The sequence below is a fragment of the Oncorhynchus keta genome, chromosome 18 (genome assembly GCF_023373465.1).
Source record: "Oncorhynchus keta strain PuntledgeMale-10-30-2019 chromosome 18, Oket_V2, whole genome shotgun sequence".
NCBI classification, from domain to species: domain Eukaryota; kingdom Metazoa; phylum Chordata; class Actinopteri; order Salmoniformes; family Salmonidae; genus Oncorhynchus; species Oncorhynchus keta.
The window spans coordinates 23,018,459-23,044,772 of record NC_068438.1 but is presented as its reverse complement, the minus strand read 5'-3'; the positions used below and the strand labels follow the sequence as shown (position 1 = coordinate 23,044,772).

At 41.3% G+C, this 26,314-nt stretch overlaps 1 protein-coding gene across 2 annotated transcripts in view; it reads right to left on the bottom strand.

The window, feature by feature from the left end:
• LOC118371700 (leucine-rich repeat and fibronectin type III domain-containing protein 1-like) overlaps positions 1-26,314 on the bottom strand; it is a 135,379-nt gene that overhangs the window by 106,943 nt on the left and 2,122 nt on the right. The gene's annotated exons all lie outside the window — the stretch shown is intronic.

The window sequence follows — 26,314 nt, the reverse complement described above, 5'->3', positions numbered from 1 at the left end:
AGTGAGCATCTGGCCTCCCTTGACAAAAAAAGTATAAAAAATGTGCCAATCAGCCTTTAGCTAAAGTGAGCTCAACTGTGAATGGCCCTGGCACACCAAAAAAACTGTCAAGGGAAGCCAGTTTGAATTGGGCGTCAGTCTCATTGAGAGGATACGTCATTGACAGAAAAAAATGGGATTATTGCATCTCGTTTTGTTGTCCTCTGGTGGATAGCTAGCCAGCTAGCTAAAATGTACTTTTTTTTTCTAAATTAGCCATGGATGTAAATAGGGATCTTACTTACTTCTCCTTACTGGCCAATGATTATAATGGTGATTCGGCGATTAATTTATATATTGTGACTCTGGACTGAGAGGATTGAAGTTCAATATGTAGCTAGATGAAAAAGGTGAATGTTAAGTAGCTAACGTTGACCATGAATGGAAGTTAGGCTAGCAAGCAAGAATTTTAGCCAGGTAGCCTAGGACAACAAAAATAAAAGTGTGTACTGTATGACAGATTGATAGACAGTTTCATCAACATGAAAGAGAAGAGGATGGCATTGGCATTTCTCTACAAGTGGGGTGAGTCAAAATGTTTTTCTAATTGCACATACGCATACAAACACACACACACACACACACACACACACACACACACACACACACACACACACACACACACACACACACACACACACACACACACACACACACACACACATGCACACAGAAATCAGAACCATGGACAGCCACATCATTTAGCTTACATTGATTGGACTAAATCGTTTTTAATATTTTAGTTGTCACTGTATTAGACTAAGTAGAGGTGATTTGATGATATTTAAATGTTGAAGTTGAAATGGTGCTGGAATAGTGGAGGCAGCTCCTGTTTTCATTGCATCTTGCGGTAACTCTAAATCAATATTTGTTTAGTAGTCCAAAACTGTGGGAAACATGAACTTGCTTGACCATGCTGTACGTCATGTAACTAACTATATGCGACTGAACATGCAATTTGCTTGGTGGAATTCACTGGACAGAGGTTGTTATCAGGTTTTGTGATAAAAGTTAATAAGTCAAAGGTGTGGTTGAATTTATTCTGCCACTGTGTCTTCTTATTATCTCGACCGTTAGGCCTATACTGTATATCACGGTCGCAAGGCATATTAATTAACAGGTTATAGAGCAAACAACGCAATTATCACAACACATAGGTTGTAATATGGCTTTTTTTGTTATGACAATTCGATTAGCGTTAGGCTGCTATTAATTGTGAGTGTTTTTGATGAATCAGTCAAGCTAAAACAAGTGGATCACAGTGATTCTTTCATGGTTAGTATCACTGTAGTCAAGAGTTACAGAGCCGTCTACACTGAACAAAAATATAAACACAACATGTAAAGTTTGCATCCAATTTGTAAGTCGCTCTGGATAAGAGCGTCTGCTAAATGACTTAAATGTAATGTAAATGTAAAGTGTTGGTCCCATGTTTCATGAGCTGAAATAAAAGATGGCAGTTGTGTTCCATACTCACAAAAAGCTTATTTCTCTCAAATGTTGTGGACAAATTGGTTTACATCCCTGTTAATGAGCATTTCTCCTTTGCCAAGATAATCCATCCTCCTGACAGGTGTGGCATATCAAGATGCTGATTAAACAGCATGATTATTACACAGGGATACCCCCCTTTTTTCAATTTTCAGGGACACTAAAATCCGCACTGAGCTAAAGGGTAGAGCTTCCGCTTTAAAGGAACGGACTACAAAGGGAAGCCCAGCCGCAAGCTTCCCAGTGACACAAGCCTACCAGATGAGCTAAAGGACTTCTATGTGCGCTTTGAGGCAGGCAACACTGAAGCATGTGTGAGAGCATGTGAGTAAGACCTTTAAACATGGTCAACATTCACAAGGCCGCAGGGCCAGATGGATTACCATGATCCGGTTGTTGAAAGGATCTACAGCTGCACCATCGAGAGCCTCCTGACTGGTTGCATCACCACCTGGTATGGCAACTGCTCGGGCCTCCGACCGCAAGACGCTACAGAGGGTAGTGTGCACGGCCCAGTACATCACGCTTGCTGTCACCCAGGGCTTCTAGACCAGGTGGTGTCAGAGGAAGGCCCTAAAAATTGCCAAAGACTCCAACCACCCTAGTCATAGACTGTTCTCTCTGCTGCCGCATGGCAAGCGATACAGGAACGCCAAGTCTAGGTCCAAAAGGATTCTTAACAGCTTCTACCCCCAAGCCATAAGACTGCTGAACAGCTAATCAAAAGGATTCTTAACAGCTTTTTCCCCCAAGCCATAAGACTGCTGAACAGCTAATCAAAAGGATTCTTAACAGCTTCTACCCCCAAGCCATAAGACTGCTGAACAGCTAATCAAAAGGATTCTTAACAGCTTCTACCCCCAAGCCATAAGACTGCTGAACAGCTAATCAAAAGGATTCTTAACAGCTTCTACCCCCAAGCCATAAGACTGCTGAACAGCTAATCAAAAGGATTCTTAACAGCTTCTACCCCCAAGCCATAAGACTGCTGAACAGCTCATCAAAAGGATTCTTAACAGCTTCTACCCCCAAGCCATAAGACTGCTGAACAGCTCATCAAAAGGATTCTTAACAGCTTCTACCCCCAAGCCATAAGACTGCTGAACAGCTCATCAAAAGGATTCTTAACAGCTTCTACCCCCAAGCCATAAGACTGCTGAACAGCTAATCAAAAGGATTCTTAACAGCTTCTACCCCCAAGCCATAAGACTGCTGAACAGCTCATCAAAAGGATTCTTAACAGCTTCTACCCCCAAGCCATAAGACTGCTGAACAGCTCATCAAAAGGATTCTTAACAGCTTCTACCCCCAAGCCATAAGACTGCTGAACAGCTCATCAAAAGGATTCTTAACAGCTTCTACCCCCAAGCCATAAGACTGCTGAACAGCTCATCAAAAGGCTACCCGGACTATTTGCATCCCCTTTTTTAACACTGCTGCTCCTAACTGTTTATTATCTATTATCTATGCATTGTCACTTTACCCCTATCTACATGTACATATTATCTCAATTACCTTGACTAACTTGTACCCCCGCACATTGACCCGGTACCGGTACCCCATGTATATAGCCTCGTTATTGTAATTTTATTGTTGCTCTTTTATTTTTTACTTTCGTTTATTTAGTAAATATTTTTCTTAACTCTTATTTTTCTTAAAACTGCAAACATCTTATAAGCTGTAGACCATACTATTAACTAAGATAGTTTTCATCTTTATTTTTCGTAGCTGTCTATTTTACCACCACAAACCGATGCTGGCACTATGACCGCACTTAATGACCCGTATAAAGCCAAAAGCAAACAAAAAAATGCTCATCCAGAGGCGCCGGGGACCTTAAAAAATAACTTATCATGAGAAAACATTGAGACTTCTTTCATTTGATTTCGCGCACCTGCTGTTATTTACAAATAGACACAGACCGCCACCCCTTGTCTTATCGGAGGCAGATGTTATGTCTTGCCGATGCATATAAAAACCAGCCACGACTTGGTGAAACTTAAGATATTAGTTTTTAATGTGCCGTTGGTAGGATAGGCGGGTTACACACTCGCCGACTAATTCTCTCTTCTCTTCATGCGAATGATGGGGATTTGGGCCTAGTCGAGTATCTGGAGTAAATAATTTGTCCAGTTCGAGGTGAGTAATCGTTGTTCTGATTTCCAGAAGCTCTTTTCAGTCATAAGAGACGGTGGCAGAAACATTATGTACAATATAATGTACATTATGTACAACAACATACAGACAATGCCAACAAATTCACAAAATAGCACAGTTGGTTAGGAGCCCAATAAATGGAAGCCATCTCCTCCGGTGCCATTCTATGTGCAGGCATAAGCTTGGGACAACAAACACAAATGTATTTTATCGATGGCAATTTGAATGCACAAAAATACTGTGACATTTTTATAAAGGTTTCTGTGACCAACAGATCCATATCTGTATTCCCAGTCATTTGAAATCCATCGATTAGGGCCAAATTAATTCATTTCAATTGAGTGATTGCCTCATATGAATGGTAAATCAGTAAAACCAATGTAATTGTTGAATGTTGCGTTTATATTTTTGTTTATTATATATTTGTGAGTCCGGATGGGGGACCAGATGCTGCTGGAAGTGGTGTTGGAGGGACAGTAGGAGGCACTCTTTCAAAATATCCCAATGCTCTAGGGCAGTGATTGGGGACATTGGCCTGTATATGGTGTTGTCATTCTAATGGGATGTTAAACGGGTGTCCTGGCTGTCTGTGGTCACTAAAGATCCCATGGCATTTATTGTAAGAGTAGAGGTGTTAACAGTGGTGTCCTGGCCAAAATCCCAATCTGGCCCTCATACCATCATGGTCAACTAATCATCCCCAGCTTCCAATTGGCTCATTCCTCTCCTCTCCTCTTTAACTATTCCCCATGTCATTGCTGTAAATGAGAATGTGTTCTCAGTCAACTTACTTGGTAAAATAAGGGGGAAATAAATATTTTTTCATAACCTTGTGAAATTGTTTTTACAGTAACACGATTCCTCTAAAACAATTTTGACTGTGAAATATTTTTGCTCAGATAATTTGAAAATGTGCTTATTTGTAATGCAAGCATCTCTGAAAGGCAGACTAATTTCTTATCCACTAAATTGAATGAATAACATGATAACAGTATTTATACAAATTGGCATCTACCGTACATATATTTAGAAAGCCATTCATCATCAGAGAACTGAAAGCAAAATACAATTTTCTGTGGGATGCAGAAAAAGAAAAAGGTCACGTCAGAAGGAAATATGTCAACTGGCATCCACGGTGGAATAGAGCTGTTTCTTGATCATCCACGGTGGAATAGAGCTGTTTCTTGATCATCCACGGTGGAATAGAGCTGTTTCTTGATCATCCACGGTGGAATAGAGCTGTTTCTTGATCATCCACGGTGGAATAGAGCTGTTTCTTGATCATCCACGGTGGAATAGAGCTGTTTCTTGATCATCCACGGTGGAATAGAGCTGTTTCTTGATCATCCAAGGTGGAATAGAGCTGTTTCTTGATCATCCACGGAGGAATAGAGCTGTTTCTTGATCATCCACGGTGGAATAGAGCTGTTTCTTGATCATCCACGGTGGAATAGAGCTGTTTCTTGATCATCCACGGTGGAATAGAGCTGTTTCTTGATCATCCACGGTGGAATAGAGCTGTTTCTTGATCATCCACGGTGGAATAGAGCTGTTTCTTGATCATCCACGGTGGAATAGAGCTGTTTCTTGATCATCCAAGGTGGAATAGAGCTGTTTCTTGATCATCCACGGAGGAATAGAGCTGTTTCTTGATCATCCACTGTGGAATAGAGCTGTTTCTTGATCATCCACGGTGGAATAGAGCTGTTTCTTGATCATCCACGGTGGAATAGAGCTGTTTCTTGATCATCCACTGTGGAATAGAGCTGTTTCTTGATCATCCACGGTGGAATAGAGCTGTTTCTTGATCATCCAAGGTGGAATAGAGCTGTTTCTTGATCATCCACGGTGGAATAGAGCTGTTTCTTGATCATCCACGGTGGAATAGAGCTGTTTCTTGATCATCCACGGTGGAATAGAGCTGTTTCTTGATCATCCACGGTGGAATAGAGCTGTTTCTTGATCATCCACGGTGGAATAGAGCTGTTTCTTGATCATCCAAGGTGGAATAGAGCTGTTTCTTGATCATCCACGGTGGAATAGAGCTGTTTCTTGATCATCCACGGTGGAATAGAGCTGTTTCTTGATCATCCACGGTGGAATAGAGCTGTTTCTTGATCATCCACGGTGGAATAGAGCTGTTTCTTGATCATCCACGGTGGAATAGAGCTGTTTCTTGATCATCCACGGTGGAATAGAGCTGTTTCTTGATCATCCACGGTGGAATAGAGCTGTTTCTTGATCATCCACGGTGGAATAGAGCTGTTTCTTGATCATCCACGGTGGAATAGAGCTGTTTCTTGATCATCCACGGTGGAATAGAGCTGTTTCTTGATCATCCAAGGTGGAATAGAGCTGTTTCTTGATCATCCACGGTGGAATAGAGCTGTTTCTTGATCATCCACGGTGGAATAGAGCTGTTTCTTGATCATCCACTGTGGAATAGAGCTGTTTCTTGATCATCCACGGTGGAATAGAGCTGTTTCTTGATCATCCAAGGTGGAATAGAGCTGTTTCTTGATCATCCACGGTGGAATAGAGCTGTTTCTTGATCATCCACGGTGGAATAGAGCTGTTTCTTGATCATCCACAGTGGAATTGAACTGTTTCTTGATCATCCACGGTGGAATAGAGCTGTTTCTTGATCATCCACGGTGGAATAGAGCTGATTCTTGATCATCCACGGTGGAATAGAGCTGTTTCTTGATCATCCACGGTGGAATAGAGCTGTTTCTTGATCATCCACGGTGGAATAGAGCTGTTTCTTGATCATCCACTGTGGAATAGAGCTGTTTCTTGATCATCCACGGTGGAATAGAGCTGTTTCTTGATCATCCAAGGTGGAATAGAGCTGTTTCTTGATCATCCACGGTGGAATAGAGCTGTTTCTTGATCATCCACGGTGGAATAGAGCTGTTTCTTGATCATCCACGGTGGAATAGAGCTGTTTCTTGATCATCCACGGTGGAATAGAGCTGTTTCTTGATCATCCACGGTGGAATAGAGCTGTTTCTTGATCATCCACGGTGGAATAGAGCTGTTTCTTGATCATCCACGGTGGAATAGAGCTGTTTCTTGATCATCTACGGTGGAATAGAGCTGTTTCTTGATCATCCATGATGGAATAGAGCTGTTTCTTGATCATCCACGGTGGAATAGAGCTGTTTCTTGATCATCCACGGTGGAATAGAGCTGTTTCTTGATCATCCACGGTGGAATAGAGCTGTTTCTTGATCATCCACGGTGGAATAGAGCTGTTTCTTGATCATCTACGGTGGAATAGAGCTGTTTCTTGATCATCCACGATGGAATAGAGCTGTTTCTTGATCATCCACGGTGGAATAGAGCTGTTTCTTGATCATCCACGGTGGAATAGAGCTGTTTCTTGATCATCCACGGTGGAATAGAGCTGTTTCTTGATCATCCAAGGTGGAATAGAGCTGTTTCTTGATCATCCACGGAGGAATAGAGCTGTTTCTTGATCATCCACTGTGGAATAGAGCTGTTTCTTGATCATCCACGGTGGAATAGAGCTTTTTCTTGATCATCCACAGTGGAATAGAGCTGTTTCTTGATCATCCAAGGTGGAATAGAGCTGTTTCTTGATAATCCACGGTGGAATAGAGCTGTTTCTTGATCATCCACGGTGGAATAGAGCTGTTTCTTGATCATCCACGGTGGAATAGAGCTGTTTCTTGATCATCCACGGTGGAATAGAGCTGTTTCTTGATCATCCACGGTGGAATGGAGCTGTTTCTTGATCATCCACTGTGGAATAGAGCTGTTTCTTGATCATCCACGGTGGAATAGAGCTGTTTCTTGATCATCCAAGGTGGAATAGAGCTGTTTCTTGATCATCCACGGTGGAATAGAGCTGTTTCTTGATCATCCACGGTGGAATAGAGCTGTTTCTTGATCATCCAAGGTGGAATAGAGCTGTTTCTTGATCATCCACGAAGGAATAGAGCTGTTTCTTGATCATCCACGGTGGAATAGAGCTGTTTCTTGATCATCCACTGTGGAATAGAGCTGTTTCTTGATCATCCACGGTGGAATAGAGCTGTTTCTTGATCATCCAAGGTGGAATAGAGCTGTTTCTTGATCATCCACGGTGGAATAGAGCTGTTTCTTGATCATCCACGGTGGAATAGAGCTGTTTCTTGATCATCCACGGTGGAATAGAACTGTTTCTTGATCATCCACGGTGGAATAGAGCTGTTTCTTGATCATCCACGGTGGAATAGAGCTGTTTCTTGATCATCCACGGTGGAATAGAGCTGTTTCTTGATCATCCACGGTGGAATAGAGCTGTTTCTTGATCATCCACGGTGGAATAGAGCTGTTTCTTGATCATCCACTGTGGAATAGAGCTGTTTCTTGATCATCCAAGGTGGAATAGAGCTGTTTCTTGATCATCCAAGGTGGAATAGAGCTGTTTCTTGATCATCCACGGTGGAATAGAGCTGTTTCTTGATCATCCACGGTGGAATAGAGCTGTTTCTTGATCATCCACGGTGGAATAGAGCTGTTTCTTGATCATCCACGGTGGAATAGAGCTGTTTCTTGATCATCCACGGTGGAATAGAGCTGTTTCTTGATCATCTACGGTGGAATAGAGCTGTTTCTTGATCATCCACGATGGAATAGAGCTGTTTCTTGATCATCCACGGTGGAATAGAGCTGTTTCTTGATCATCCACGGTGGAATAGAGCTGTTTCTTGATCATCCACGGTGGAATAGAGCTGTTTCTTGATCATCCACGGTGGAATAGAGCTGTTTCTTGATCATCCACGGTGGAATAGAGCTGTTTGTTGACCATCCACGGTGGAATAGAGCTGTTTCTTGATCATCCACGGTGGAATAGAGCTGTTTCTTGATCATCCACGGTGGAATAGAGCTGTTTCTTGATCATCCACGGTGGAATAGAGCTGTTTCTTGATCATCCACGGTGGAATAGAGCTGTTTCTTGATCATCCACGGTGGAATAGAGCTGTTTCTTGATCATCCATGGTGGAATAGAGCTGTTTCTTGATCATCCACGGTGGAATAGAGCACTTTGTTGATCATCCACGGAGGAATAGAGCTGTTTCTTGATCATCCATGGTGGAATAGAGCTGTTTCTTGATCACCCACAGTGGAATGGAGCTGTTTCTTGATAATCCACGGTGGAATAGAGCTGTTTCTTGATCTTCCAGGGTGGAATAGAGCTGTTTCTTGATCATCCAAGGTGGAATAGAGCTGTTTCTTGATCATCCACGGTGGAATAGAGCTGTTTCTTGATCATCCACAGTGGAATAGAGCTGTTTCTTGATCATCCACGGTGGAATAGAGCTGTTTCTTGATCATCCACGATGGAATAGAGCTGTTTCTTGATCATCCACGGTGGAATAGAGCTGTTTCTTGATCATCCACAGTGGAATAGAGCTGTTTCTTGATCATCCACGGTGGATTAGAGCTGTTTCTTGATCATCCAAGGTGGAATAGAGCTGTTTCTTGATCATCCACAGTGGAATAGAGCTGTTTCTTGATCATCCACGGTGGAATAGAGCTGTTTCTTGATCATCCACGGTGGAATAGAGCTGTTTCTTGATCATCCACGGAGGAATAGAGCTGTTTCTTGATCATCCACGGTGGAATAGAGCTGTTTCTTGATCATCCACGGTGGAATAGAGCTGTTTCTTGATCATCCACAGTGGAATAGAGCTGTTTCTTGATCATCCACGGTGGAATAGAGCTGTTTCTTGATCATCCACGGTGGAATAGAGCTGTTTCTTGATCATCCACGGTGGAATAGAGCTGTTTCTTGATCATCCACGGTGGAATAGAGCTGTTTATTGATCATCCATGGTGGAATAGAGTTGTTTCTTGATCATCCACAGTGGAATAGAGCTGTTTCTTGATCATCCACGGAGGAATAGAGCTGTTTCTTGATCATCCATGGTGGAATAGAGCTGTTTCTTGATCACCCACAGTGGAATGGAGCTGTTTCTTGATTATCCACGGTGGAATAGAGCTGTTTCTTGATCATCCACAGTTGAATATAGCTGTTTCTTGATCTTCCAGGGTGGAATAGAGCTGTTTCTTGATCATCCACAGTGGAATAGAGGTGTTTCTTGATCATCCACGGTGGAATAGAGCTGTTTCTTGATCATCCACGGTGGAATAGAGCTGTTTCTTGATCATCCACGGTGGAATAGAGCTGTTTCTTGATCATCCACGGTGGAATATAGCTGTTTCTTGATCATCCACTGTGGAATAGAGCTGTTTCTTGATCATCCACGGTGGAATAGAGCTGTTTCTTGATCATCCACTGTGGAATAGAGCTGTTTCTTGATCATCCACGGTGGAATAGAGCTGTTTCTTGATCATCCAAGGTGGAATAGAGCTGTTTCTTGATCATCCACGGTGGAATAGAGCTGTTTCTTGATCATCCACGGTGGAATAGAGCTGTTTCTTGATCATCCACTGTGGAATAGAGCTGTTTCTTGATCATCCACGGTGGACTAGAGCTGTTTCTTGATCATCCACGGTGGAATAGAGCTGTTTCTTGATCATCCACGGTGGAATAGAGCTGTTTCTTGATCATCCACAGTGGAATAGAGCTGTTTCTTGATCATCCACGGTGGAATAGAGCTGTTTCTTGATCATCCACGGTGGAATAGAGCTGTTTCTTGATCATCCACGGTGGAATAGAGCTGTTTCTTGATCATCCACGGTGGAATAGAGTTGTTTCTTGATCATCCACAGTGGAATAGAGCTGTTTCTTGATCATCCACGGAGGAATAGAGCTGTTTCTTGATCATCCACGGTAGAATAGAGCTGTTTCTTGATCATCCACGGTGGAATAGAGCTGTTTCTTGATCATCCACGGTGGAATAGAGCTGTTTCTTGATCATCCACAGTGGAATAGAGCTGTTTCTTGATCTTCCAGGGTGGAATAGAGCTGTTTCTTGATCATCCACAGTGGAATAGAGCTGTTTCTTGATCATCCACGGTGGAATAGAGCTGTTTCTTGATCATCCACGGTGGAATAGAGCTGTTTCTTGATCATCCACGGAGGAATAGAGTTGTTTCTTGATAATCCACGGTGGAATAGAGCTGTTTCTTGATCATCCACGGTGGAATAGAGCTGTTTCTTGATCATCCACGGTGGAATAGAGCTGTTTCTTGATCACCCACAGTGGAATGGAGCTGTTTCTTGATAATCCACGGTGGAATAGAGCTGTTTCTTGATCATCCACGGTGGAATAGAGCTGTTTCTTGATCATCCACGGTGGAATAGAGCTGTTTCTTGATCATCCACGGTGGAATAGAGCTGTTTCTTGATCATCCACGGTGGAATAGAGCTGTTTCTTGATCATCCACGGTGGAATAGAGCTGTTTCTTGATCATCCACGGTGGAATAGAGCTGTTTCTTGATCATCCACGGTGGAATAGAGCTGTTTCTTGATCATCCACGGTGGAATAGAGCTGTTTCTTGATCATCCACGGTGGAATAGAGCTGTTTCTTGATCATCCACGGTGGAATAGAGCTGTTTCTTGATCATCTACGGTGGAATAGAGCTGTTTCTTGATCATCGACAATGGAATAGAGCTGTTTCTTGATGATATCTATAATATTAGTCCAATACCACTTTTCACAGGGTATGGTATACATCATTTAATGTTCAATGTGTCTGAAATGTTGGTTTGAAGTGTTGAATCTAGCCCAAAGCTAAAAGTCTAGTCTTGCCTTGCCCACTGAACAATGTCTCAAAAAATACCATGTAAATGTCAAACACTAAAGCTGGAGATCAGACTGACTTGAGACTGGAAGCTATTGTTATCCGAGTGTCAAGAGAAGCTATTTTCGAGAGCCCATTACAAACCAGGGCAGTATGACCAAGCTACATTTTCATTTAAGCCAAAAAGTGCCGTGCTGGGTTCGTATCTGTGCTCAGGCAAAAATGATGTCGCTTTGGGCTCATCAGCCATATGGTGAGAGCACTGATTAGGACTTAGCCTTGCTGAGAAGAACACCATCCCATAAGTAAAATATGGAGGTCCATCTGGTTTTGTTTGGTTTGTTTCACATCTTTCCAACGTCCTTATCTGATTCAAGGGGACAATTCATTCAAGTGTCCACTTGGCTAACAAACAGGTTCCCTCCTCTTAAAAGGCATCAGCTTAGTCACAACTAGCAACATTAGCGTGATAATTGATTTAAAACAAAGCATCCATTCAGAAATGAGTCATGTTAAATTTCAATGTGACCACACTGCCAATCATTTTAACGAAATACAGCCCAAACGCAGGAAGGGTTTCCTTTTCGGGTTATACTGTACTAACAAACTTCTGGAATATTTGAAAAGATACTTTAATAAAAGGTAGTACCTTGTATTTATGTATTATTCATAGTTTGTGCTTATATGCATGCGCAAATACCCCAACAATCTCTCCTGATGCACATCCCCAATATCTTGTTTAAAGCACTTCACTTGTCCTTTAAAATGGGTCATCTACCTGCAAGCCTGGCTACACCATCTGAGAGCTCCAAAATCCTCTACTCAGAACGCAATCTCCTGCAGCACAGTGAGAGTCTATGATTGATTGAATGCCTAGGCAGATTTGGTTTGATGTTATGCTGTAAACCTGCAAACACCAGGTTTTAACGATTCTTCCACTGCCCCTACTACAGCCTCAGCACAACAATCATCAATACTTTTAGTAGGTTATAATTTGAGAAAAAAATGCTTTTATAATCAAACAAACAAAATGTAATGGTACGTAGCTAAGACAGTACATTTAAAAACCTGCAGAATCACAAATCATATTACATGATTTATACATCTACAGATTCTATACCTTAAAATACAACATAATAGAGCAACTAAAATATAAATTATAGCTCTTAAAGATAATGATCTTCATTAATGGGTAGACCACCCAACATTTAGCCTCGTACTACCACATTGATCTTACGAGCTTACATAAATGATTCGCTACACGGATCCTTATAGCGTATAATTTATGTAAGCTCGCGAGCTCAGTGTGGTATACGAGGCTACTCAACAATGGCTTTTGACCAAAACCAAAGAGTCTAGATTAATTATTTCATCTGTCAACTTTTTATAAATCCATCAAGCCAAAATGGCATTGATTCTCTTCAGACCTTTGATAGAGCAGCAGTCACAACATAATGTGCAGCTTGTCCCAGATGTGGCCACTCCTTTTCACCGGCTGCTATTCTGTGAATAATTTGATATTGCACCTGAGTTCTATGTAGATTTCAAAGTGCTACAGGGGATACGCATTGTTCAAGTATTTTTTTCCCAGGCAGATGCCTCAAACCTGAGATATTGAAATAGAAATGTTGGATGGCTAAGCAGCAGTCCTGTCCTCACACTGATTTCCACATAAATGGCATCTTTGAAGACCGTAAAATGCACAGCAGATCTCACTGTCTCATCGGCAGAAGACTCTCCCCCCTAAAACTATTGGGCTGACAGCCAACTGCCAAGTGTCTTCCTCCTTCAGTTAGCTGATCTGAGGATAACTGTCATGTCAAAGTTCAAAGTTCTGCAGAACTGTCAACATGCTTTACAGACACTTACAGACTAGAGGTCTCAGAGCTTCATGATGTGATTATTCTGTGCATTACAGTGACATAGCGAGCGAGCTTGAGCAGAAACAAAGGTTGACCACCATGAAAACGATGTTAGTAAATAGTGCATAATAGTTGATTTATTAGACCATCATTAGAGATTTGATCATGTTTTCATTGCTTGTCAACCTACAGTACCAGTCAAAGTTTGGACACACCGACTTATTTAAGGGTTTTCTTTATTTTTACTATTTTCTACATTGTAGAATAATAGTGAAGACATCAAAACTATGTAAAAACACATTACATTTTACATTTACATTTAAGTCATTTAGCAGACGCTCTTATCCAGAGCGACTTACAAATTGGTGCATTCACCTTATGACATCCAGTAGAATAGTCACTTTACAATAGTGCATCTAAATCTTAAAGGGGGGTGAGAAGGATTACTTATCCTATCCTAACACATATGGAATCATGTAGTAACCAAAAAAGTGTTCAACAAATCAAACTATATTTTAGATTCTTCAGAGTAGCCACCATTTACCTTGCTACTTTGAAGAATCTAAAATATATTTAGATTTGTTGCACAAACGCACACTAACAATGACTACATTTCATCTGCCCAGACCCGCATGCTCACACCCCCATCCCTAGTGACTGCCTTATTGTTGCCACTTGGCCTTAGATTGTAGCAATATATTTTTCTTGGTCGCACATGATATTTCAATATTTATGCCTGCCTGTCCCAAAAATAAAGGGACGGGGCTCTGCAGCTGCATGTCTATCACGGTCACTTAATCAACTTCTCCACCCCTACCATGCATCAAAGGGGTATCCATGTGCTATTACTGTGCTAATGCCACGTGCTCAGTCCCATTAGAGGATTTCTCTGCCATTAGCTCCTTTTTATCCTGTAGGAAAACCTTTTTTCTCATCATAAAGAAGCTTACTGCAGCCTGGCATCCAATCATCCAGCAAACTAAACACAGAGCAGCTGCTGTATAAGAAAAGAGAACATTAACTGGATAAGCCAGACATTTCTGTTTGGGAACATTCATCTTCTCAAGGACATATAGATTTTCACAATGACTCTCTAAAACAGCATACAGTATTGTGAACCATTGCTTCATCATGTGTATGGTAAAATGTCAGCTACGTGCAAATGCAATGCAATTAAATTATAGGAGGAAATGTACAGGGAGAGGGAACATTTACAACAGGAGGAAACATTGTATTGCCCTGGGGAAACACAACGTTTACAGAAACAGAATAACTGCTGTTATTGATTGTGAATTGTTGGCAAGTTGTTTAGTTCATTAACAGTTTGTTGACAATTTCTAAACCCTTTTGCTCAGTCAAATAGAATGCATCTATTATCTGTTTAAAAAATATATAAACATGCTAAATCCATTTTTAGTAACATAAAATAACTAAATGAGCCTGTCGTTAATCATAAATAGTAGGTTTGATTGTGGTGGAGTGGAGAGAAGGTATTATTGCTAATCCTGGTCACCCTTCCGCATCCCAAATGGCACCCTATTCCCTATATAGTGTACTACTTTTGACCAGAGCCCTAATCAAAAGTAGTGCACTATATAGAAATAGGGTGCCATTTGGGACATATATATATATATCCCCTTAATGAGGTCCATATTCCCAGTCAGGGGTAGAAATATGGTCTGATGACTGGACTGGTGAGTGAATAAAAAGCCCATCAACACTGACTGAGTGCATGTATCATTCACCCAGCATCTCTACTGAGGATGTTTGTCATTTATTGGACAAAAAAGTAATCATCTCAAAGAGAACCATCAATTCTGAGAAAAGGCATGATATGCCTCTATAAATCATAGGGCAGCTAAACATTGAATTCACAAATACATTTTTTAAGCACATCTTCAATTATTTGTTGGTTCTGAATGTCATATAGACTGCTCTGGTTTTGGTATTCTAATAATGGAAAGTATTTATAGAGAAATGTCCAGGTGTCTAAACACAAAGCTTGTGTGCTCCTGGACATGCTTGTATCACTCTTATCAATATGATGGCTGACCCTATACTTGTCAGTATTCAGCCACACATTTCCTCCTGACAGGGACGACTGGTAGCTTGCCATGTCTCAATGCATTTTGAGAGACAGGTTTGCTGTGGGCAGACAGGGCCTGTTATGCCACTGTTGTTTTGCATTCCAACGCATATTCCTTCTGAGTTGGTGGTTGGTGCTTTGTTTTGTCATATCACATCTCATGCAAGTCAATGTCATCCCCCCTGTTGTGTTCGAGCCCCTTGGTACCCTGTAAACGGAGAGGATCGTTTTTTAAAACCACTCACTCTTTCCCTATAGACTGATACATCAAATACAAGAATGTCACTCACTGAGTACATATTTACAGGTTTGAAATTCTCCCAAGATCTTGCGTTTATTTCAAGATTTGCCACTTTGTTGCTGACACTCATACGGTAGGTATCTAAAAAAGATACTGTATATTCACATTTGGAATGTTAGTCATGCAACAAAATGAACTACTTGTAACGATTTTCCTCCTCTTCTGAGGAGGAGTAGGAAGAATCGGACCAATATGCAGCACGGTAAGTGTTCGGCATTTTAATCAACAGCACTGAACACTAAAAATACAAAGTAACAAAAAGAACAACCGAAACAGTTCCGTCTGGTAAACTACATACAAAGACAGAAAACAACTACCCACCAATCATAGTGGGAAAACAGGCTGCCTAAGTATGGTTCTCAATCAGAGACAACGATTGCCAGCTGCCTCTGATTGGGAACCATACCAGGCCAAACACATAGAAATAGAAATCCTAGAAAACACAACATATAATGCCCACCCCAACTCACGCCCTGACCAAACTAAAACAGAGACCTAAAAAAGGAACTAAAGACAGGACGTGACACTACTATTATATATGAGCTCAGTCTACAGTTGATCAATGATCTTCAGCTCTAGGCTTTTATTTGAAACATGACCCTTCATCTAGGAACTGAGAGCGTGTTGAACTAGCAAGCTTGTTGTTTCTACACTCCTATAAGCAATAAATGATCAGCTGGAGGATCTTAAGTGCATTTTAGATACATATCAAGTAATACAGGCATCAACACATCACACTAAGTACAACCCATTACATGGATTTGGGTCTGTTAAAAATATTCTGTTATTACACTAAAAGTGTCTCCACTCCAGGACTGTTCCTTTGAGCTATTTATCAATTCCCTTACATCATACATTCTCTCTATAATTGTCAAATACACTAATTGCCTATTGGCATCATTCTTCAATGGGGTACCACAGAGGACGCATGTCCACAGCAGCAATGCAACAGCACTTGTAAACTCATAATATACACAAGTATACTTTTTGCTCTACAGAGAGTATTTTAGAACAATCTTTATAATTATCCAGTAAGATGCAAGCTCAGTCTGACAACCTCTACTTCAAACTCTAATGTGCTGTTTCATTTAAGATGAAAAAGGATGGAATAATCATGGAGAACATGGCGGGACTATGAAAGAAAAGCTTATTAGTATCTCTTTATACATGTCCTTCAACCAGCAACAACACTTCTTATTGTGGGTATGAACACATTCAGTGTGCTGAGCTGCATTAGATGAGGAAGTACAACTACCGGGCACATTTGAGACGATTGGTTAGCAAAAGTATGACAAGTGGCATAGATTATTGAGGTCGTTTCTATCCTGCTGAAGAACTCTACAGGCAGATTGGACCGGCTACTGTTTTAACATCAGACAGCCATCCGATCCAAACAGAGGAAATTAAGTGGTTGTGCTGTCTCGGACAGTTGCTGCTGGGCAGATTGACCCAGAATAGTTCATGCTTTTTCTGGTTTGACTGCAGGGAAGGGTCAGCAGAGATGTCTGCTACAAAGTCTGCTACAGAATTGACTAAAACACTACTTTGTGCTCAAGGCAATACTGTAATATCAAATTCTATTGGCGCTAACAATCAATGCAGCACTCATAGGGCCGAAGGAGTCCTAGCTGACCAAACATATTAGAGAGCATAAAACATGCAGAGTGTTTGCAAATGATGATTCCCACAACAGCAATTTATGCATCATGGTTAGTGGGCCTTTATTAGGTAGCTTTGAGCCCTGCTCTCCCTAGCACTAAGGCCCATAGTAACTACAAACTCCTTAGTGCAGGGGTCGGCAACAGGCAGCCCGTGTGCCAAAACTGACCTGTAAGTGATTTTGTTGACCCCCCAAAGTGTTTTGGGATTTTAGTTTTTAGTTAAAAAATATATATACTAAAATCATTGTAAATAATAATTTGTTCTTAACTGACTTATCCAGTTAAATAACGGATAAAACAAATCTCCTTTTGGGCTCAGTTGTGGTCAATTTATAGTGTACTAATTATTGTAATAATGTTCTGGCCCCCCGACCATGCGCACCACCAAAAAAACGGCCCGCAGTTGAATTGAATTGCCTACCCCTGCCTTAGTGAATGAGCTGCAAAGAGCTTAGAGAAGTGCTTGTCTGGGATATCAGCCTAATCAATATCATTTGATGCAGCTACTGAAAGAATATCCAGATCAATGTCACCTTCCTTGATTCAAAAAGCAGATATGGTCTAAGAGCTTGACTGGTTGGCTTGGCTGGCGACTACAGTACAGCAAACACTAGTTCATGTGTGGATAATAATATCATATCTCTTCATTGTAATTCCCTTATAAAGACAGTGACATCTATGCCCTGTAGCAGTAGTCTAAGGCTGTGCCAATGGAGGAACGGCCACATTGTAGAGGAGCGGTTCTTGGAGGAGACAGGTGCCACCTGTAATCTTGTTATCTTTGCTCCATAGAGTCAACAGAGAGGCTGGGAGGCTGATTTGTAGCTTGGGTATAATAATGCTCTTTAGCAGTAGCAGAAGGGACAGTATGAGGTGCTCCAAAGAAAATGACATGGTCAATATGTCCATCTTCCATTTGAATCAGGATATCAGGATTCTAATGAACCTAGCTCAACTTGACCTTACCTGTCATTGGAAATAAAGTAACAGTCAAAAGTTTGGACACACCTACTCATTCAAGGGGTTTTCTTTATTTTTACTATGTTCTACATTGTAGAATGATAGTGAAGACATGTAGAAAACAAAAAATAGTTATATATATTAGATTTTAGATTCTTCAAAATAGCCACCCTTACCTTGATGACAGCTTTGCACACTCTAGTTAAAAAAAGGTTAAATAAAAAAAAATGGAATTCTCTCAACCAGCTTCCTGAGGAATGCTTTTCCAACAGTCTTGAAGGAGTTCCCACATATGCTGAGCACTTGTTGGCTGCTTTTCCTTCACTCTGCAGTCCTACTCAATTGGGTTGAGGTTGGGCAATTGTGGAGGCCAGGTCAACTGATTCAGCACTCCATTACTCTCCTTCTTGGACAAATAGCCGTTGCACGGCCTGGAGGTGTGTTTTGGGTCATTGTCCTGTTGAAAAACAAATGATAGTCCTGCTAAACGCAAACCAGATGGGATGGCGTATCTCTGCAGAATGCTGTGGTTGCTATGCTGGCTAAGTGTGACTTGAATTCTAAATATATCACAGACAGTGTCACCAGCCAAGCACCCCCACACCATCACACCTCCTCCTCCATGCTTCACGGTGGGAACCACATATGCAGAGATCGTCCATTCACCTACTCTGCATCTCAAAGACACAGCGGTTGGAACCAAAAATCTCAAATTTGGACTCATCTGACCAAAGAACATATTTCCACCAGTCTAATGTCCATTGCTCGTGTTTATTGGCCAAAGCAAGTCTCTTCTTAGTATTGGTGTCCTTTAGAAGTAGTTTCTTTGCAGCAATTTGACCATGAAGGCCAGATTCACGCAGTCTCCTCTGAACAGTTGATGTTGAGATGTGTCTGTTACTTGAACTTTGTAAAGCATTTATTTATTTGGGCTGCAATGAACTTATCCTCTGCAGCAGAGGTAACTCTGGGTCTTCCTTTCCTGTGGCGGTCCTCATGAGAGCCAGTTTCATCATAGCGCTTGATGGTTTTTGCAACTGCACTTGAAGAAACTTTCAAAGTTCTTGACATTTTCCAGATTTACTGACCTTCATATCTTAAAGTAATGATGGACTGTCATTTCTTTTTGCTTATTTGAGCTGTTCTTGCTGTTCTTGTCTTTTATCAAATATGGCTATCTTCTGTATACCACCCAAACCTTGTCACAACGCAACTGATTGGTTCAAACTCATACTGGGAAGAAATTCCACAAATTAACTTTTAACAAGGCACACTTGTTAATTGAAATGCATTCCTGGTGACACTGGTTGAGAAAATGTCAAGTGTGCAAAGTTGTCATCAATTCAAAGAGTGGCAACTGAAGAATCTCAAATATACAATATATTTTGATTTGTTTACACTTTTTTGGTTACTACATGATTCCATACGTGTTATTTCATATCTTTGATGCCTTCACTATTATTCTACAATGTAGAAAATAGTAAATGCATAAATAAATAAAAACTTTGAATGAGTAGGTGTGTCCAAACTTCTGACTGGTACTGTACATCTGGTTCTACCTTGAGTCCTCATCTTCGCTTCCCAGTCAATCAACTGCTCACTCTCATCATCAAGCTATAAGAGGTGATTTCTGTTCTTTAAACACCATGTGTTTCTGCCTCTCTCCATTCAATGGTCCTTTGCTCCTCTGTTACAGTGTGCTCCCTCCATGCTGACTGTGGTGACTAGCTGTGTTCTCTGCTGCCCTTGAGCTCCATCCTACATCTCATGCTTTGCATGCCACATGTAACAGGTCAACCCTTTGGCTCCCCAGCCCCAGGACCCAGCCTGGTTTATCTGCTAATGCCAAGAGAGACCCTGGTCTGCCCCAGGACGAGATGCACGCTCCAGGCCTATGCTCATCACCCAGGTCCCCTGGGGGTACTAAAAGCAATTTCCCCTTATTCAGATTTTAAGCTCAACTTTGGGGGCGGCTAAAGGAAAGCCCTTAGGTATAATATGTATCAACCGACCGATCATTCTAAAGGTTGTTTACTAAGTTAGAATACCACATTTTACATGAGCAAGTCAAACAGCACTATCTTCTAGTTTCATTGTTTCATAACTAATCTTTAGTACAACAGTATGCACATTTTTTGTTAACACTAACACTCGGGAGGCGAAGGTCAAGTCATGCGACCTCTGAAACATGACCCGCTTAACCCAGAAGCCAACCACACCAATGTGTTGGAGGAAACACCATTCAACTGACAACCAAGGTCAGCCTGCAGGGTACTTGCCTCCCACAAAGAGTCCCTAGAGCGCGATGAGCCAAGGAAAGCCCCACCAGCTAAACCCTCCCCTAACCCGGAAGATGCTTGGCCATTTGTGCACTGCCTTATTGAACTCCCGATCACAGCCGGTTGTGATACAGCCCGGGATCGAACCCGGGTCTGTAGTGATGCCTCTAGCACAGCTACGCAGTGCCTTAGACCGCTGCGCCACTCAGGAGGCCCATGTTAACACTTTTCTAACAGAAATTGCCGGCAATGGGTACTTTTTCATGAAATGTGTACTGAATCTGCTGTGCCTACTCCTATTATGAGCAGTAGTACAATAGTGAATGAATTTGGCTATATTGCTTCCTGTGAAGTTATCTTACACATAACAAAACAGATGTTATTGTTTTATACAGCTGTTTGACATCCATACCTCATTGAGTGCATCTTTACAGTGGGTAGGCTCTGCATAATCATTTTCAAATCCAGATTTTCTTTCATTATCCCAATACAGATCTGGTGGTTTTGGCATGTCTCTTTCCTCTCGTTTCTGCAGTGACTGATAAAACCCATATCAGTCCTGATTTCATAATGCTAACACATGATAGCAGCAACCAGAGCAGCTGCTGTAACACAATGCAACAGACTGGCAAGCCAGAGAGGCTAGATTAATCTCACCCTGCTGCCTATACTGCCAACCTAGAAAGCAGCAGCAGCCTTCCCACCTATCTGCTTGTGGATCTGTTTAACTATTCCCTATTGTTATTTGAAATTATTCTCACATATTTCTTGATATTGTGTGTATTCATGTATCAATATCAAATCCATGTAGTCAGTATTTGTATTTATTATGGATCCAGCTACTCTTCTTGGGGACCGGTAAAATGAAGGCAGTTATTCCATTTAAAAAACATTACAATACATTCAGATTTCACAACACACTAAGGTGTGCTCTCAGGCCCCTACTCCACTACCACATATCTACACCACTAAATCCATGTGTATGTGTGTGTATAGTGCGTATGTATTATCAAGTGTGTGGATGCATCTGTCTGTGTCTATGTTTGTGTTGCTTCACAGTCCCTGCTGTTCCATAAAGGTGTATGTTTACCTGTTTATTAAATCTGATTCTCCTGCTGCATCAGTTACCTGATGTGGAATAGAGTTCCATGTAGTCATGGTTCTATGTAGTACTGTGTGCCTCCCATAGTCTGTTCTGGACTTGGGAACTGTGAAGAGACCTCTGGTGGCATGTCTTGTGGGGTATGCATATGTGTCTGAGCTGTGTGATAGTCATTTAAACAGACAGCTCGGGGGTTTCAACATGCTTTGACAAATACTAGTTGTGATGAAGTCAAGCTCTCCTCCACTTTGAGCCAGGAGAGATTGACATGCATATTATTGTTAGCTCTCTGTGTACATCCAAGGGCCAGCCGTGCTGCCCTGTTCTGAGCCAATTGCAATTTTCCTAAGTCCTTTTTTGTGGCACCTGACCACACAACTGAACAGTAGTCCTGGTGCGACAAAACTAAAGAGTGTAGGACCTGCCTTTTTGATAGTGCTGTTAAGAAGATAGAGCATCACCTTATTATGGACAGACTTCTCCCCATCTTAGCTACTGTTGTATCAATATGCTTTGACCATGACAGTTTATAATCCAGGGTTACTGCAAGCAGTTTAGTCACCTCAACTTGCTCAATTTCCGCATTATTTAACATGATTTAGTTGAGGTTTAGGGTTTAGTGAAAGATTTTGCACAATCTTTTTATTATAAATTTCTCTCAGCCAATCATCAGTCTTTTGTGTAAGTGCTGTGCTTGTTGAGTGTCCTTCCCTATAAACTTGCTGAAAGTCTGTTGTCAATTTGTTTTTTAAAATGGTATTGTATCTAGTCAAATACATTGTTTTCCCAAACTTTGCTAAGGTTGCTAACAGGCTGATTGGTCGGCTATTTGAGCCAGTAAAGGGGGCTTTACTATTCTTAGGTAGCAGAATTACTTTTGCCTCCCTCCAGGCCTAAGGGCACACACTTTCTAGTAGGCTTAAATTGAAGATATGGCAAATAGGAGTCGCCACATAGTCCGCTATTATTCTCGGTAATTTTCCATCCAAGTTTTCAGACCCCAGGAGCTTGTAATTGTTGATAAACAACAATCGTTTGTTCTCCTCTTCCACACTCACTTTACGGAATTCAAAATTACAGTTCTTGTCTTTCATAATTTGGTCAGATATACTTAGATGTGTAGTGTCAGTGATGTTGCTGGCATGTCATACCTACATTTGCTAATCTTGCCAATGAGATAAATAATTTCATAACTGTGTCATGTGCAACGTCTGTTTGCTCCTCATTACACACTACGGACCAACAAATAGTATTTACATCAACAACATAGGAATCACTACAAAACTTATTGTATGACCTCTTATACACTATATTAGGCCCAGCCTTTGGACCTTTGGTTTTCCTATATATGGCTACTATATTGGAGGCCAAAAGTCTGTGTAGCCAATAGAGAGTCAGAGTCCCAAGTGTGGGAACAAACATAGTCTGTCTGTAACGGCATTCCTCCTCCTCTTCTGAGGAGGAGTAGCGAGAAGAATCGGAGGATCAATGCGCAGGGTGGTAAGTGTCCATAATGTTTATTTTAAGACATAAACTGAACACTATGAAATACAAAATAATAAATGTGAACATGAACGAAACCAAAACAGTACCGTGTGACAACAAACACTCACATGGAAACAAACATCCACAACTCAACAGTGAAACCCAGGCTACCTAAGTATGATTCTCAATCAGAGACAACTAACGACACCGGCCTCTGATTGAGAACCATACTAGGCTGAACTCAAAACCCCAACATAGAAAAACACACATAGACTGGCCACCCCAAATCACACCCTGACCATACTAAATGAAGACAAAACAAAGGAAATAAAGGTCAGAACGTGACACTGTCCCATGGTTGGGTAAAGAAAGTTTGTAGTCACAAAGTATGCAGGAGTCATGAGACAAATAGCAAAATAGCAAAATGCACAAGAAAAAAACAACATATAACGACTTGGGGCTAGTAAGTTCAACGTGATCAATACATATTGATGATTTCATTCCTGTGCTGTTTATTACTACCCTGATAGGTTGACTGATCACAGTTATAAGCTTTTTCTTGAGTGGGCAAGTTGATGAAAGCCAGTCAATATTTAAATGACCCAGAAAATATACTTCTCTGTTGATATCACATACATTATCAAGCATTTGGTCTATAGCAGCTTCCCACAAGAATGGGCTTTCAGTGAGACAGAAGAACCTACAGCCATATTACTTCAACAGTATGTATGATAATGTGTGTGATAATGAGGCTCTCATGATGGCTGATTTCATTAGGCAAAGGCATGGCACCAGAACCCTGGATATCTAATGTAACACGGTCCAATGCGCTGACAAGCAAGAGAAGGGGTGATAGCCTATCTCACCCCAACTGCTGCATAGATAGTCCAAATCTAAATACACAACAATCCACTGGGTACACACTGGTTGACTCAATGTTGTTTCCAAGTCATTTCAATAAAATGAGGGTGAACCAACGTGGAATAGACGTGGAATGTATGTCTTTGCCCAGTGGGAAGGCCTGTTGCACTTGTTGTTTAATTTATTCATAACACTAATCCAATAGGGCTCAAGCGTATTAACGCAACTAAGAATAGACCTCATTAACCTCTGTGTTCAGATGTCTTTACAAGCCACTTATAGCAGGCCCTTATTATGTACAGACATGGAGCACGTATTTAAAATACATTACCTGGTGCTGCAGCTTCAAATGTCAATGGTTCTGACTGAAACAAATGCTTCAACAGCTCATTCAAATATTCAACATGCACACCCAAAGCAATAGATATCCTAAACTCTATAAACCTGTGGCTATTGATTCCTATTGTTGTAGTCTTCATACCCATAAAGGACCCAGTACTTTGCTCCACGCATGGCTAGGTTGTTTTATCTGTGTGATGAATGTGTGTCTCTTATCTTCACCTTTGAAGGAATCCGTCCAACAGGGTGTGGCCATTGCAACACATAAACCATGTGACAGCTCCTCTCCGTCTCAGCACTTCATTGCACTGTGCAGGCTGGGCAGCTGTGGAGAAGTGTTGCCCCTGATGTGCCAGAACATGGAGTCCCATTCCTGATTGAGATGGATGAGCAGATAACGCAGCTGCACCTGGTGAACGGTACTAACCAGTGGTGGAGTGGCATTGCAAGCTTCTATGTAAAATGCATGCGGCATACTGCACTACTGATGTAGCAACTCAGCGAATCAATGTACACAGTTTCCCCTTGGTATGTCAAAGGAGAGTGGGACGAATTTAAATATGAGGGGATGTATGCCTCATTTAATGGTAAGTGTCTCCATCTCTCTTTAATGGATTTACAACCTTCACTACTCCACTGTTTACATCTGACATCTCACCTTATTTCTCCCATCTACATTGCCTGTGTACAAAATATATAATCCTATGAAACCCACATGCTGACCTCTTTGAGCCCTCTACTGAGTCTGAAGACTAGGATTGGCAAGGACACAAATACCTCCTATCTCTGGAGACTGCCTACAGAGACATAGCCTATTATTCCAGAAACTAACAACATAAATATTGAATGCCTGAAAAAGAGAAAGGAGAAAATAATCCTAAAAAAAAATGGCTACCTTTTTGACCATAAGACTATATTCAAACTGAGGTCCATCAGAGTGGTTGGGCAGCGAATAATACCTTCGCTAGCTGCTAGAGATAATATTGTGTTGCCATTGTTTTTTAACGTTTGCATAACTCTGTGTTGTTGTTTTTGTCGCACTGCTTTACTTTGTCTTGGCCAGATCGCAGTTGTAAATGAAAACTTGTTTTCAACTGGCCTACCTGGTTAAATAAATGTTAAATAAATAAATTAATAATAATAATAACTTACTTTTTGATTTCCTATGTTCTCTTTTGAACGAAATACATAAAGACTCTTAATAAACATTTCAAAGACTGCATCACTTATGAGCACATTAATTGGTGAGCTAACTAATTAATGTGCATATTGTCCTGTATAGTAACGCCGCTTTCAGGAGTCTACCTAATAAAACCTGTAGTTTTCTATGGCTACTTTGGCTACTTTGGCTACTTCTATGGCTACTACGTGGGAAAAGGCTATGTGGCGCTATTGTAAACTTACAACCAGATTCAGCACAATGGTCAGCTATGAGCTCGGAATGCCGAATTATGAAGTACAGCACCACTGGCCAGTGGACAGCGACCGGAATACACAGGGTCAGCTCTGCTGCCGCACTGTAGCATTCTAGTCTACTCATGATCATTAATAATATGTAATATATATATATATATATAGAAAAAATGCCGTTATATTGGGCTTCGCTTCCTTCTCAACGTCGCGCCTATGGGTTAACGTTAAGTCTATGAGAAAAGCGTGCCTTGATTTGCAACCCATGGATAAAAATCGGAACATTCACATTCGTTCCTTATGCATTCGATGAGTCGGTACTGAACTGAATAATAGACGGCTGTAGCTTAGCAGTCAGTGTCCCCAAGCGGCCATTGGGCTTTTCTACAGTGATACACATTCTCCAGTGCTGCTGCTAACTTGAGAAAGTCGACATTGTGCTGATGCAGACACGCCCGTGCCACTTGCGCTCCAAGCAGGCTGGTCTGTGCTTTCAATCAACATTGGCAACTTCAATGGAGGATTCAATTGACGTAGTTATGTGTGGCCCATGTGTT